Source organism: Ailuropoda melanoleuca, chromosome 12 (genome assembly GCF_002007445.2).
Source record: "Ailuropoda melanoleuca isolate Jingjing chromosome 12, ASM200744v2, whole genome shotgun sequence".
NCBI lineage: Eukaryota > Metazoa > Chordata > Mammalia > Carnivora > Ursidae > Ailuropoda > Ailuropoda melanoleuca.
The window spans coordinates 15,326,181-15,340,004 of NC_048229.1; the positions used below are offsets into that span (position 1 = coordinate 15,326,181).

At 43.1% G+C, this 13,824-nt stretch overlaps 1 protein-coding gene across 8 annotated transcripts in view; it reads right to left on the reverse strand.

The window, feature by feature from the left end:
- CIT (citron rho-interacting serine/threonine kinase) overlaps positions 1-909 on the reverse strand; it is a 170,887-nt gene extending 169,978 nt beyond the window's left edge. For 7 of the 8 annotated variants that reach the window (XM_034672359.1, XM_034672358.1, XM_019800123.2 and 4 more), the window contains exon 1: positions 636-909. The gene's annotated coding sequence lies outside the window, so the exon portion shown is untranslated. The remainder of the gene's footprint in view (positions 1-635) is intronic. The other variant, XM_034672354.1, reaches the window with a different exon arrangement.
- Between the last annotated feature and the right edge of the window lie 12,915 nt (positions 910-13,824).

Below are 13,824 nucleotides of genomic sequence, written 5' to 3' on the forward strand. Positions count from 1 at the left end.
ATCTCTGTCAAATAAATAAATAAAATCTTTAAAAAAAAAAAAAAAGATCTGAAGCGGGTAAGCAGTAAGCCTTGCTGATGGGCGGGGGAGGCAAGAAAACTGTGCCGCGCAGAGGAAACAGCCAAGGCTAAGGCTCTGAGGCAGGACCTGACCTTGTCCGACAATAGCAGGGAGGCGAGAGGGGCTGGAGCAGAGGGAAAGAGGCGGGAAGTAGGAGGTGACTGACGGTACCGAGAGTGTGAAGTCACTACACAGATAACAGGGAGCTGCCGCACTCCACTAGACGGAATAATGCAGGTAATGCTGACAGGGAACGAGGCAGGGAGGAACACACAGGGGACCCCCTCCAGGTTTAAGAAGGGAACAATTCCGGGGCGCCTGGGTGACACAGCGGTTAAGCATCTGCCTTCGGCTCAGGGCGTGATCCCGGCGTTGCAGGATCGAGCCCCACATCAGGCTCCTCTGCTATGAGCCTGCTTCTTCCTCTCCCACTCCCCCTGCTTGTGTTCCCTCTCACACTGGCTGTCTCTATCTCTGTCGAATAAATAAATAAAATCTTAAAAAAGAAAAAAAAAAGAAAGAAAGAAAAAAGAAGAAGGGAACAATTCCTCCTGCCCTGGACACCACCTACATACCTTGAGGCTCTCTCGGAGGAGGGCGCGCGCACCGCCAGCCTGGGAAGACCCTCGGGCCCCCGGCAGCCTTGAAGCGGCAGCACCACCCTCCCGACAACGGAAGGGAAAGACGGGACTGGTGTGGGTGGAGGCGGCCCTGCCCCCAGCCTTGCAGAGTGGGGTGGGGGAGAAATGAGCGTGGGGGGTTCAAACTCACGCTCCGCGGACCCAGCCAGTCTGCGTTCCGCTCTGCCCGGCGCCTCCCGCCGCCGCGTTTGAACCTGGCTGACGGCGTGGGCGGGTCTCAGCCGTGTCCGGACCAATCAGAGTGCCCGCTCCTAGGACGACCCACAGCGTCCCAACCAAGCCCCACCCAAGTCCCTAAAGGGATAGAGGAAGTGAAAGGGAGAACCAATCAGATTGTTTCTTCCTCTGACTCGTAACCAATGGAAAACGGGGAAGAATGAACCCGGCAGGGCAGCTCCTGGAAGTTTGAAATTGGCGGTTAAGCAGGATGCTACTTTTAAGGACGCGTCTGTTAGTGTCTAGGATCCCTGCGGAGGTCGCCAGGGCGCTGTTTTCTGCTATCATGGCCACCTGCGAGGAGGAAGGCAGCCAGGCCACCCTGGTCTTGTTCCTTAAACCGGGCTAAAGGCGAGATACTTGTTATTTGGGGAAATCAGCTTGTTCTCTGCCACAGCTGGGTCAAGAAATGTTTTGAACTGCCTGAACTGCCATCCTGCCTCGGTTACTGCAACTTCGGGCTGATTACCCAGCGACCAATAGTTGAACGTATTGAGATTATCTGAAAGGACGTTTTAAAATCGATTAAACGCAGGAGATTTAAATAGGCACTTCACTAAAGAGGAAATCCAAATGGCCAACAAACGTATGAAAAGGTGCTCAATCTCGTACATGATCACGAAATAAGAAAAATAAAACCACAATGAGATATAACACTCACCGCTCCCTCCCCCCAAAAAAGGGAGGGAGATCTGTTTTTCAAAGATGTGGAGGCGCAGTTATTTATACATGGCCGATGGGACTATAAATCAGTACTGTCTCAAAAAAAGTTTGGCTCTATTTGGTAAAACTGAAGATAAACACATTGTATGGCTCACCGGTACAAGAATGTACAAAGAGTATTGTATGACATAATGGCAAAAAAAAAAAAAAAATGGAAGCAACGGCAATGTCTATCAGCAGTACAAAGTATAATTTTTTATATTGCGGTGTTTCCGTACAGTAACGAAAAGGAAAAAATACAGCTAAACATAATGACATAATGAGTTTTGAAACAACGCTGAATGAAGGAAATGACAATAGAATAAAGTATGATTTCATTAATATAAATCTCTAAAGCAGACCAAAAACAGGTAAACGGAGGGATGTATGTACAGGTGGTAAAACCATAAGTAAAGCAAAAGTCAGGAGTGGTTCCCTAGGGTTAAAATGGAGGTCATTCAATCTGTCAGGGTGCTGCTATGATCTGTTTTTTAACCTGGATGGTAATAATATGGATGTTCGTTTTAGAATTATTTTTTTTTAAAGATTTTATTTATTTATTTGGCAGAGATAGAGACAGCCAGCGAGAGAGGGAACACAAGCAGGGGGAGTGGGAGAGGAAGAAGCAGGCTCACAGCAGAGGAGCCTGGTGTGGGGCTCGATCCCATCACGCCAGGATTACGCCCTGAGCCGAAGGCAGACGCTTAACCGCTGTGCCACCCAGGCGCCCCCGTTTTAGAATTATTAAGTTGGGTGTGCATGTATTTATATACATGTTCTATTTATGTATATAAAAAATTTAAAGGAGGAGACAGTCTTTCCTGTTCTTGTCTAATTCCTACACTAGATGGAACTGGAGATATGTTATCACTTGCACCCATACACACACAAGTGTGTGTGCATCAGTACAAAACCAAAGCAACAGACTTGCTGAATACACTTTTTTTCCCCAAATGTAACTTGTTCATCCTCCCTGGGACCCTAATGATAGCTACTATTTATCAAGCCCCCTTCCCTACCAAGCACTTTATCCCATTTAATCCTTACCACAATCCTAAGAAAGAGGAACTATAATCCACATTTTACGGCTGGAAAAACTGAAACCGAGAGAAGTGGAGTGGCTAACTTGGGGGCATTCAGCTTTAGGTGGTGGAGTGGGGTTTGGAACTCCCAGACTATCTGACTCCAAATCCTTTCGTCTTACACAAAACCTGCTTTTCAGAAGAGGTTAGAAATTCTCCCAGCCTCTGCGTTTGTCATGTTGCAAAGGCTGACCCAGTATAGAAAGATGTCAAGCAAAACTAAGAAATGCTTTTAAATGACATGTTGGGGATGGCAAGGTGAGGGGAGATGCAAGGTGGGTTGTAGCCGGCTGTTGACTTGATACAAAGAATCTCAGTAAGGTCTGAAGGTGGATCTAGTCAACGCTTCTGATTTTTCTAGTCCAGCCAAACCTGTTAGTTTCCTGGCATCAGAAATATAAGGCTTTACCAGAATCTTGGGACTCGTTCATCCTAAATTAGAATGCAGTGTTAGCAGCACTGTTTTGCACTGCCCTGAATCCTGCCTAGATATCCTAATTTCCCGTTAGAACAATTATTGGCCTCTGCAAACCCCTTGTGAAACAAGACAGGAAATAAAGAACAAATAAAATGAATACAGAAACATACAGCCACAAAACACATTAACTCCACCAATTTTCTTTCAGGAGTAGTAGCTGCAAAGAAAGTATATGGGGAGAGCAAATAAGGGACCAAGAGTGGATATGCAGGTACTAAAAGGATAAGACACTGCCAAATAGACCTGTCATTGAAACTAGACTGACGGGGGGCGCCTGGGTGGCTCAGTCCATTAAGCAGCAGACCTGGTTTTGACTCAGGTCATGATCTCAGGTCCTGGGATCAAGCCTCACATCAGGCTCCACGCTCAGCAGGAAGTCCGCTTGAGGATTCCTTCTCTCCCTCTCCCTCTGCCCCTCCTCTCTCTCTCCCTCTCTCTCTCTCAAATCTTTAAAAAAAAAAAAAAAAAACTAGACAGGAAACCTAAGATCGTATGTCTATTCTTGCACAAAATGAAACCATGACCAGTCCTATGCTGAACATGAATCCATGACCATTATCATACTAAGGATTCTGGAAGAACACCCTCATAACTGAGCCATAATGAAGGACTTTATGACATTCCTGCATTCAATCATTCATTTATACAAAAAACATTTATGGTTCCAAGCACTGGGGGTACCGAAACGAAAAAGACACCCTTCTTGTCCAATTTTCAAAGGCTGAGTATGGTGGAGAAATGGGGCTGTGAGCAAACAATTGTGAAATACTGTGAGAAGTTCCTGTAGCAGTGGGAAATACAGAGCACTGGGGCAACCCAGATGGGGGAGGACAGGTGGTATGCGGCAGCAAATAGCCAAAACTTGAAAATGGAAGGAATGTGATGGCCCTCAGAGTGGTCCACTGGGAAATAACACAAGCGGAGTTACTCCAAAGCACCTGGAAGGAAAGACTGCAAAACTCAAACCAGACTTAGTGGAACCTTAAGAATGATACATAACCATCCCCCAACAGACAGAAAAAGGATCTGAGGAGCTAACCCCATTCTAGATATAAAGAGATAAATCTATTCTGGTCCTTTTGGCAAGCAAGAGTTCCTCAAGCTATTTTAGTTGTAGGTAACTTCTAAATCATGACAACAACTACCATTAACTGAGTGCTTTCTAAGAAGCCATTGCCAAGGTATTACCTGTTTCCCAGAGATGTGTACCCACCACTGGTATGAGGGACAACTTTCAAGTCACATACAGATGTCACTTATTTTTTAAATTATACATTTTCCTGTGTTAGGAACAATTGTAACCTGTTCATCAAACCAGGTATTGTAGGATGTTTAGCGTATCTTGGCCTCCACACACTAGATGCCCCACTCACCAGCATACACTCCCAGTGGTGACAACCAAAAATGTCTCTAGACATTGCCAAATGTCCCCTGATAAGGGGAGGGACCGCCCTGGATAGAGATCCACCTGTTATAACTGGATGATGTGAAGTTATCCAACGAACACGTTAAATATACTTTATTTACACCAACAGAACTCACAAACATATCAAAATATGTTTTCCGTATTTTAAATATTATAAAAATGTTAATTGTTAGAAATTTCATTCTGACACTATTGCTTTCAAAATGTTTTCTCTGAGTTTGAATGAATGAGTTTTTTTTTTCTTTTTTTGAATGAGTGATTTTCTATCTATGTTTTCCTTCTTTGGCCTTAGACAAAACTTCTAACAAGGAAAGATCAAAGTTCCATTAAATGGCAATTAGACTTCCTGCCATTTGATTCTAGACAATTTTTCTACGATGCTTGAGTGTGTTAGTTAATTGTGTTTCTGCAACAATGTTATAAACTGTTAAACATACCTCTAATCCCTCAGCCCACTGATTTCAAGAGTGTCTTACCATCTCCAGTCCATTTCTAATGCACGAAATGCAGGCACTTGATTTACAACTATTTCTTAAGAACAACTACGGGGAAAAAATGCCATCAAGTCCCTACAGAGTTCAAGAGAATGAGAAGAGAAGCCACAGACTGGGAGAAAATATTTACAAAATACACACCCGATAAAGACCCAACATATACAAAGAACACTTAACCCTCAACAATAAGAAAACAGCCCAGTGTAAAAATGGGTCAAAGACCTTAAAGGACACCCCACTAAAGAAGATACGCAGATGGCAAAAAAGCACATGAGAAGACGCTCCACGTCCTATGTCATCAGGGAAATGCACATCAAACAACAGTGAGATACCACCACACACCTCTTAGAATGACCAAAATTCAGAGCACAGATGCCACCAAATGCTGGTGAGGATATGGAGCAACAGGAACTCTTGTTCATTCCTGGTGAAAATGCAAAACGGTACAGCCACTTTGGGAAACAGTTTGGCAGTTGCTTGTAAAACGAAATACTCTTACTGCACAAACCCAGCAACTACCCTCCTTGGTATTCACCCAAAGGAGTTGAAAGCTGCATGTCCACACAAAAGCTGCACGTGGGTATTTATAGCAGCTTCATTCATAATTGTCAAAATCTGGAAGCAACCGAGATGTCCTTCAGCAAGTGAGTGGATAAACGAACCGTGAAACATTCCAGACAATGTAATATTATTCAGTGCTGGAAAGAAATGATCTATGAAGCCATGAAAAGACGTGGAGGAAGCTTAAATGCACATCACTAAGTCAAAGAAGCCAATCTGAAAAAGCTACACACTCTATATGATTCCAACCATTTGACATTCTGGAAAAGGCAAAACTTTGGAGACATTAAAAAAAAAAATTCAGTGGTTGCCTGGGGTTGAGAGGGAGGCATGAGTAGGTGGAGCATGGAGGAATTTAAGGGGAGCACAACTGTTCTGTTTGATACCGTAATGATGGATACGTGTCATTGCGCATTTGTCCAAACCCATAGAATGTACAACCCCCAGAATGAGCAGTAATGTGAACTGTGAACTTCGGATGCTGATGACGTGTCCATGTAGGGTCATCAATTGTAACAAATGTGCAACTCTGGTGAGGGGATGTTGATGATGGGGGAGGTTGAGGATGTGGGCATCTTTGGGGGGGGGCGGGGGGCACTGTTGGGTCTGCCACAACCAGCTAGGTTGAAGAAGAGTTGATGCAGGCAAGGATGCAGGCAAGGAGATAAAGTCAAATTTACTTCTTTTTAATGATTAAAAACATACTCATTAAAAAGGATTGTCTTTGCAATTTCATCCTCTGAAACTAACTGGGTTGTCCCTTTCCACAGTAAATTACTTTAAGTTGCACTTTTCTACTCCTTCCGCTCCTGGACTGCCTTTGTAATGTTCTCTTTCTTTCTCAGCATTGCCTAATAAAGTTAAAACATTTGGAGAGACTACAGCATGAATTATTTCAGGTTTGTGTATGTAGATGTTGAGAGAGGCTGTCTGATCCCCAAAAGCAGACCTAGCTGAGAGAACTTTGGGAAGAAAGGAATCACAAAACATGGAGGGGGTGGAAAAGGGTGTATTCTTTTGCTCATTACCATCACTTTGTAGAAAAGCCCAAGATCTCTATTTGGGGGCTTGTGTGTATTGGGGAACACACTGGCCAGTCTTGCATGTTTTTTTTTATTTATTTTATTATTTTGATAAAATACATAGAACATAAAACTTACCATCTTTACCATTTTTAACTGTACAGTTCAGTGGCATTAAGTACATTCATAGTGTCGGGCAACCATGACCACCACCCATCTCTAGAACTCTTCATCTTGCAAAACCGAAATTCTGCGCCCATTAAATGCTAACTCTTCATTCTCCACTCCTCCAAGCCCCTGGTACCCTCTGTTCTTTCTGTCTCTCTGAATTTGCCTATTCTAGGTAACTCATGCAAGTGGGATTGTACAATATTTATTTTTGTGTGTCTGGTTTATTTCATGTAGCATCATGTTTTCAGGGCTCATCCACATTGTGAAATGCATCAGAACTCCATTCCTTTTTATGACTGATATTCTATTTATGTATATTTTATTTATCCCTGCACCTGTTGATGGACCCCTGGGTTGTTTCCACTTCTTGGCTGTTATGGAATAATGCTGCCATGAACATCGGCATCCAAGCATCTGTTTGAGTCCCTGCTTTCAAATCTTGGAGGCATCTTAGGAGTGGAATGGAATTGCTGGATCACAGGGTAATGCTACATTTAACTTTTTGAAGAACTGCCAAACATGCCGAACTTGCTGTTTTCCACAGCAGCTACACCATTTTACGTTCCCACTAGCGAGGCATCGGGGCTCCAATTTCTCCACGTCTTCACCGATGTTTGTTATTTTCTGCGCTTGTGTTTTTATAATAGCTATCCTAATGGGTATCGAGCAGCATCTCACTGTGCCTATTTATTTGTATTTTCCTTGTTTAGCAAACGAATCTTTTCTATGAAATGCAGGCAATTCTCCAGATCACACTCATTGCACACTGTCTAATAAACACCTATACTTCGCTTCCAATTGGCTTTAGGCTCCCACCTTCAAAATTACTTCGGCCAGTGGCTCCCTTATCTTTCAAGCACCTAAAGCACCGCGCCTTGTTTTGCATTTTGCCTCACCGAAGCCGAGGCGCTATCTAGTGGCCCAATCGGGTAACTGCAGGTACAGCCCCCTTTTTACTCAAGCCTGTGCCAATACAGAATCCTCGATTATATTTTATTTTTCTTGTGATGCCCATCTGGTAGCACCATGGAAGGTGAGATCCAGATCCGATTCAGAAAGCGATGTTTTTACAAAGATCATATAGCTAGGCTTTCACCCCAAATGACAATCCCTTCTCCAGTGTCCTCTTAATTAGACCCCTTCCTAAAATATGAATAATAGAAATGCAGCTGACATTTTAAATGCAACTGGTTTGTTGAACAAGCATTCCAAAAAAGAAGTAATTTAATTTTCTTCCAGTCTCTTCCTTCAGTCATTCTCCATCAAACCTCCCTTTTGCACCGTTCAAAGATGTACCTAGCAAACCCTAGGTTTCAGGTTTCCTCAAGTTCCCACAGTTCCTTGTAGTACCATCTGATACTTCGCCTTCCCCTCCCCAGAACAGGCCAGAATGAGGAGGGTGGTCTGTGGGGGTGGTCTTCTCATTCATGCTCTTTCCTCTCTCCCTTGTTCCTTGAAAACTCCTTTGAACTGGGGGCGCCTGTCTGACTCAGTAGAGCATGTGACTCTTGATCTCAAGGTTGTGAGTACAAGCCCTATGCTGGGTGTAGAGATGACTTAAAAATAAAATCTTTAAACTCCTCTGAATGGACAAAATGAATGAAGGGGATTAAGAGGTACAAAGTTCCAGTTATACAGTAAATAACCCATGGAGATGACAAGTACAGGATGGGAAATATAGTCAATAATATTGTGATACACTTATCACAGTGAGCATTTCGTAATGCATATAATTGTTGAACCAGTATGTAGTACACCTGAAACTAACTTAATATTACATGTCAACCATTTTTAAAATTTATTTTAAAATACTAGGAAAATTAAAAAAAAAAAAACTTCTCTGATGTTTGGAGCCATGACTAGAAATTTTCCCTACGCAATTATCTGACATCAGAAATGGACTCCTAACTGGACTTTTCCAACTACCGCCCCCCCTCAGCTCACCCTTAGCTAAGTCCCAAGGTATCCATTGCATTCATTCCTGCCTCACCCAACAGCAAGAGTTGAGGCTCCTTCACTTTGCCCCTTCTTTCTGCCTCTCTGCCTGTGCACCTCAGCCATCTCCTTCCTATTTTTCTCCCTTTGCTCAAAGGGCACAAGAATAAGGAAAGAGAGTAAGTATCACTCAGAGTAAAGGAGATCATGTTATCATCAGGTGAGACTGTAAGCTTAAAAAATCCAAGAGACTCAACTAGGAAATTATTAGGACCCACAAAAGTTACAAAAGGTAGTCCAAAATAAGATGAATGCACAGAAAAATCAATAGCTCTCTATTATACCAGCAGCAGCCATTGAATAATGTGATGGAGAAAAGATTCTATTCCGGTAATAGCAAAATATCAAGTTCCTAGAAATAAACTCAACAGAAGAGCAGAGGCCACATAAAGAAAACTATAAAGCTTGACTAGAGACATAAACACAAGATGTGAGTAAGAAAACCGAGAGCATGGGCTTGTTCCTAAATAGGAAGCATCAGCATTGTAAGAAGTCCCTTTTCTTCCCAAATTAACATTAAAATGAAGAGCAGGATAAATAAATGGTGGTCTACCTACACAAGGGAATTCTACTCTGCAGTAAGAAGGCCGGTACTATTGATATATGCAGCAACATGGATAAATCTAAGATCATTATGCTGAGTGAAAGAAGCTAGACACAAAGAGTACACACTGTAGGATTGCATTTATATAACATTCTAGAAAGGGGAAAAATGAAAGCAGCTGGGGTTGGGGGTGGAGAAGAGGATTAATTGCAAAAGGACAGGAGGGACCTTTCAGAGGCTGATGAGAACATTCTATACCTTTATTGCACTGGAGGTTACATAGTGTATACACTTGTCACAACTCATCTAAATGTATCCCTAAAATGGTGCATTTGTTGTATGTAAATTATACCTCAATAAAGTTGAAAGAAAGGAATGCAACTCCAATAGAAATGCAATTTAAAAAAAAAAACTTTAGGGTTTAGAGGAGAGGTGTGGCAGAGACTTAAGAAACAAAAATAAAATTCTTTGGCAACCAGAATTGCAAGCGATCAGCCAAGAAAAAAAAGCGTAAGCTCAGAAACTGTATCAACAAGTTAGCTGCCCGGGGCACCTGGGAGGTTCAGTCTAGTTAAGTGTCCTGCCTTCAGCTCAGGTTATGATCCCAGGGTGCTAGGATCAAGCCCCACATTGGGCTCCCTGCTCATCAGGGAGTCTGCCTCTTCCTCTCCATCTGCGCTCCCCCAGCTCATGCTCTCTTTCTCTCTCACTCTCAAATAAATAAATAAAATCTTAATTAAAAAAACAAACAAGTTCACTGCCCAAACAGAGGGCCACTTGGTCCTCCTGGGGAATGAGATGCCTCCGGGTTCCTCCCTATTGGCAGGGACTCCCCATCCCTTCATCTCTAAGGAAGCCTCCCCCATGGGGAGGGCGGGGAACAATGCCAGACCTTCCCCTACCGCCACTCCCCACACAGCCTGGAGTGGAAGTGTGAGCGAGGCTGCAGATCGCAAAGAAGTTTTGTCCCTTCTTACAGAAGAGGGGCACCCCAATTTTTCCTTCTCTCTTTTAAACCTGGGGTCCATGAAGCTTTCTTATGTCCTCCAGAGTCACTCGATTACAACGGCAATCAAGAGGTTCAAGCTCCTTTACAATGCTCCTTATATCATAGATATCTCCAAAAATAAACTGTTTCATGGCCTAAAAAGAAGGCCCACCTATAAACCAAAATAAATTCTAGGGATTTAAGAGGGGAAAGATGCAAACATTGGGTAGCAGATTCCAGTGCACATGGAGCAGGAAAGAGGAGAATAGGGATAAATTGATTTTGTAAATTCCCATGGGGTTGCTGTTATTTAGCATGAAATGCTTGAAAAGGGAAGAACAACAGATTGATGCATCAACACACTTTGTGTTCACTGCAGACAAAAATCAAGACAGTGCCTTAATGTGACCGATTTTTCTGGGCCTAAAGATTTTCCACAACCACTAAGACATTTCTCTTTCAATCGGTGTGCTTGGTGGTATATTTTTAGAATTGAAATTTCTTATTAAGGGGTGATGTGGCTTGAAGATGATCACTCTTCTGAGCTAGTTTTCTCTCTGCTCCCCATTAATGAGGTCTAAAAAGCAGACTTTGAAAATAAAGGCTTTGTGACTTCAGGAACATAATTCCTAGCTCACTTTCCTGTGCCAAGTAAAAACCATTTCCAGCACTAACACAAAGGCATTACAGCTGAGATTCTCTACCAGTTTTTCACTCTGTGGAGCTAAGATTGTTCAAGGAACAAGAAATCGTTAAGATTTGAAATTTATCGGAAATATTCATGGCAGCCAGCCAATGACAGAAATTGGGACCTATCTCACCATGGTAACTTACAGAGATACTCTTTTGTTTTCTGAGCTATTGGAGTGTCTTTCTGTTCACTGCTACTCAATAAAACGAGAATGCCCCTGTAAGGTGCTTCTGAATGCCTGCTGGAAATTAAATGGAGCACATCACTCAGCTCTGTGTGTATTAGTTATCTAATGCTGCGTACAAATATTGCCACAAACTAGTGGCTTAAAACAACACACACTTATTTACCTCACAGTTTCTCTGGGTCCAGGCACATCTGAGCCAGATCCTCCGTAAAGATGTAATCAAGGTTTCGGCCAGGGTAACAGTCTCATACCAAGGTTTCACTGGGGAGGAATCTGCTTTGAGCTCAGTTCCTTGAACATGGTAGCGGTAGTTTCTTGCTGGTTTATAGTGGAGGTCGCCCTCAGTTTCTTGTCTTGTGGCCCCATCCACAGAAAAGCTCACAAGACAGCAGTTTGCTTCCTCAAGGCTAGCAAGGGAGGGTCTTACAGCAAGACAGACCTTTACATCATAAGTAACTTAATCACAGACATGAGAGGTCCTCACTTTTGCCATATTCTCTTGGTTAGAAGCAAGCCACTGGTCCCACACACACGTAAGGGGAGGGGATCACACTAGGACATGAACATCAGGGGGCCGGGATCATGGGAGTCTCCTTAGAGTCTGTCTTTTGTGTTGTCTAAACTGACTGCCAACATCACTGTGGTATAAATGGTGATGAGCTGGTTTAAATGAAGATGAACTTCATCCTTGTGGTTGAAGATGGACCATCCTCCACCATGAATCCTTTAATTCAAGAATAGCATTTACCACACAACTGAAGCCAATCTTGGATGATTCCCTTATCTTCTTATCTGCTCCTTCTTTCTCCTTTTCCCGACAACCTCCCCTCCAAATACTGAGAATCCACATTGTTACTTTACAAGGCACATCTCCCTGAGGGCACTGCTTGGACACCCTCCCCCAGTGGGGACACGCCTGCCGCCATGTGTCCAGGGAGGTCTCTACTATCACCACTATCTGGCTCAGTGACTAGTGCCTCTGCCAGGCAAAGCACAGTGTTAGCCATAAACTGCAAAGAATAATGAGGCATGATCTCAAGACGTTTACAACCCAGATGGAAACTACACTAGGGTCTTACCCAAGAGAGGATAAAAGGACCACAAACGTAAAGGACGTAGTAGACAGCTTTTGTCCACCTTGTTTGAATTTTTAAATAACGAGCATGCAGGGGTTGAGAGTAGCCATTTCTAGCACCAACGCCAATGAGAGGTAAGAAGTTTACTGTGGGGGGCGCCTGGGTGGCACAGAGGTTAAGCGTCTGCCTTCGGCTCAGGGCGTGACCCCGGCGTTATGGGATCGAGCCCCACATCAGGCTCCTCTGCTATAAGCCTGCTTCTTCCTCTCCCACTCCCCCTGCTTGTGTTCCCTCTCTCGCTGGCTGTTTCTATCTCTGTTGAATAAATAAATAAAATCTTTAAAAAAAAAAAAAGAAGAAGAAGTTTACTCTGGCCTCTGGAAAAGAAAATGCCCTCACTCTTGAGGAAGTCTTCAAAAGAGTCTCTTCCCCCACGCTAGTGATAACCAATAGAAATATAATGTGAGCTTTACAGGCAATTTTTAAAAAGATTTTATTTATTTATTTGAGAGAGAGCGTGAGAGAGAGAGAGAGATGGGGGGGGGAGGAGTAGAGGGAGAAGCAGACTCCCCACTGAGCAGGGAGCCCGTTGCAGGACTCGATCCCAGGACCCCAGGATCATGACCTGAGCCGAAGGCAGATGCTTAATCTATTGAGCCACCCAGGTACCCTCACATGCAATTTTTAATTTTCTAGTAGCACATTTGAGAAAGCAAAAAGAAAAAAGTGAAACTAATATTAATAATATATCCTATGTGACCCAACGTACCTAAAATATTATCATTTCGATATGTAATCAGTCTAAAAAGTGTTGATAAATATTTTACTTTTTTTCATACTATGGTCTTTCAAAGCTAAAATCTACACTTACAGCACATCTCAATTCAGACTAGCCACATTTCTCAAGAGCCATATGTGTGCCCCCTGGGCAGTAGGGTATGCAGACGCAAAATTAGATCTGTACTCATGGGACACTGACCACATCTAAGGAAAAGGAGTGGAAATAAACTGGCTTCTTGGTGACATCATTTGAGTCACCGGATTAAGCATCACTTGAAATTAGCATAACCTCAGAACATTTCAGTTATGTAAGCCAATAAGTTTCCTTTACTGTTTAAATTAATTCAAATCAAAAGTTCTACCACTTCCAAACAAAAGAACTGATACAGAGGGTAATCGATAAAGTAAAACAATCTATTTTGTGCCCAAACCGAAGAAAGGACAGTAAGCATGAACTGTGGTTCGGAGAAGGGAAAAATCAGCCTGGGGAGAGGAGGGTTTCACAGTCATGAGTGGCACTTTTGACATTTGGGGCTGGATAATTCTTTATTGTTTGAGGATTGCTCTCACAATAATCTTGGCAATAGCTCTGGCCTCTACCCACTAGATATCAGCAGCACTCCCCACCTCCGGTTGTGGCAAGCAAAAATGTCTCTAGATATTGCCAACTGTCCCCAGTTGAGAGCCAGTGAACCAGAGAGGGGATTTGT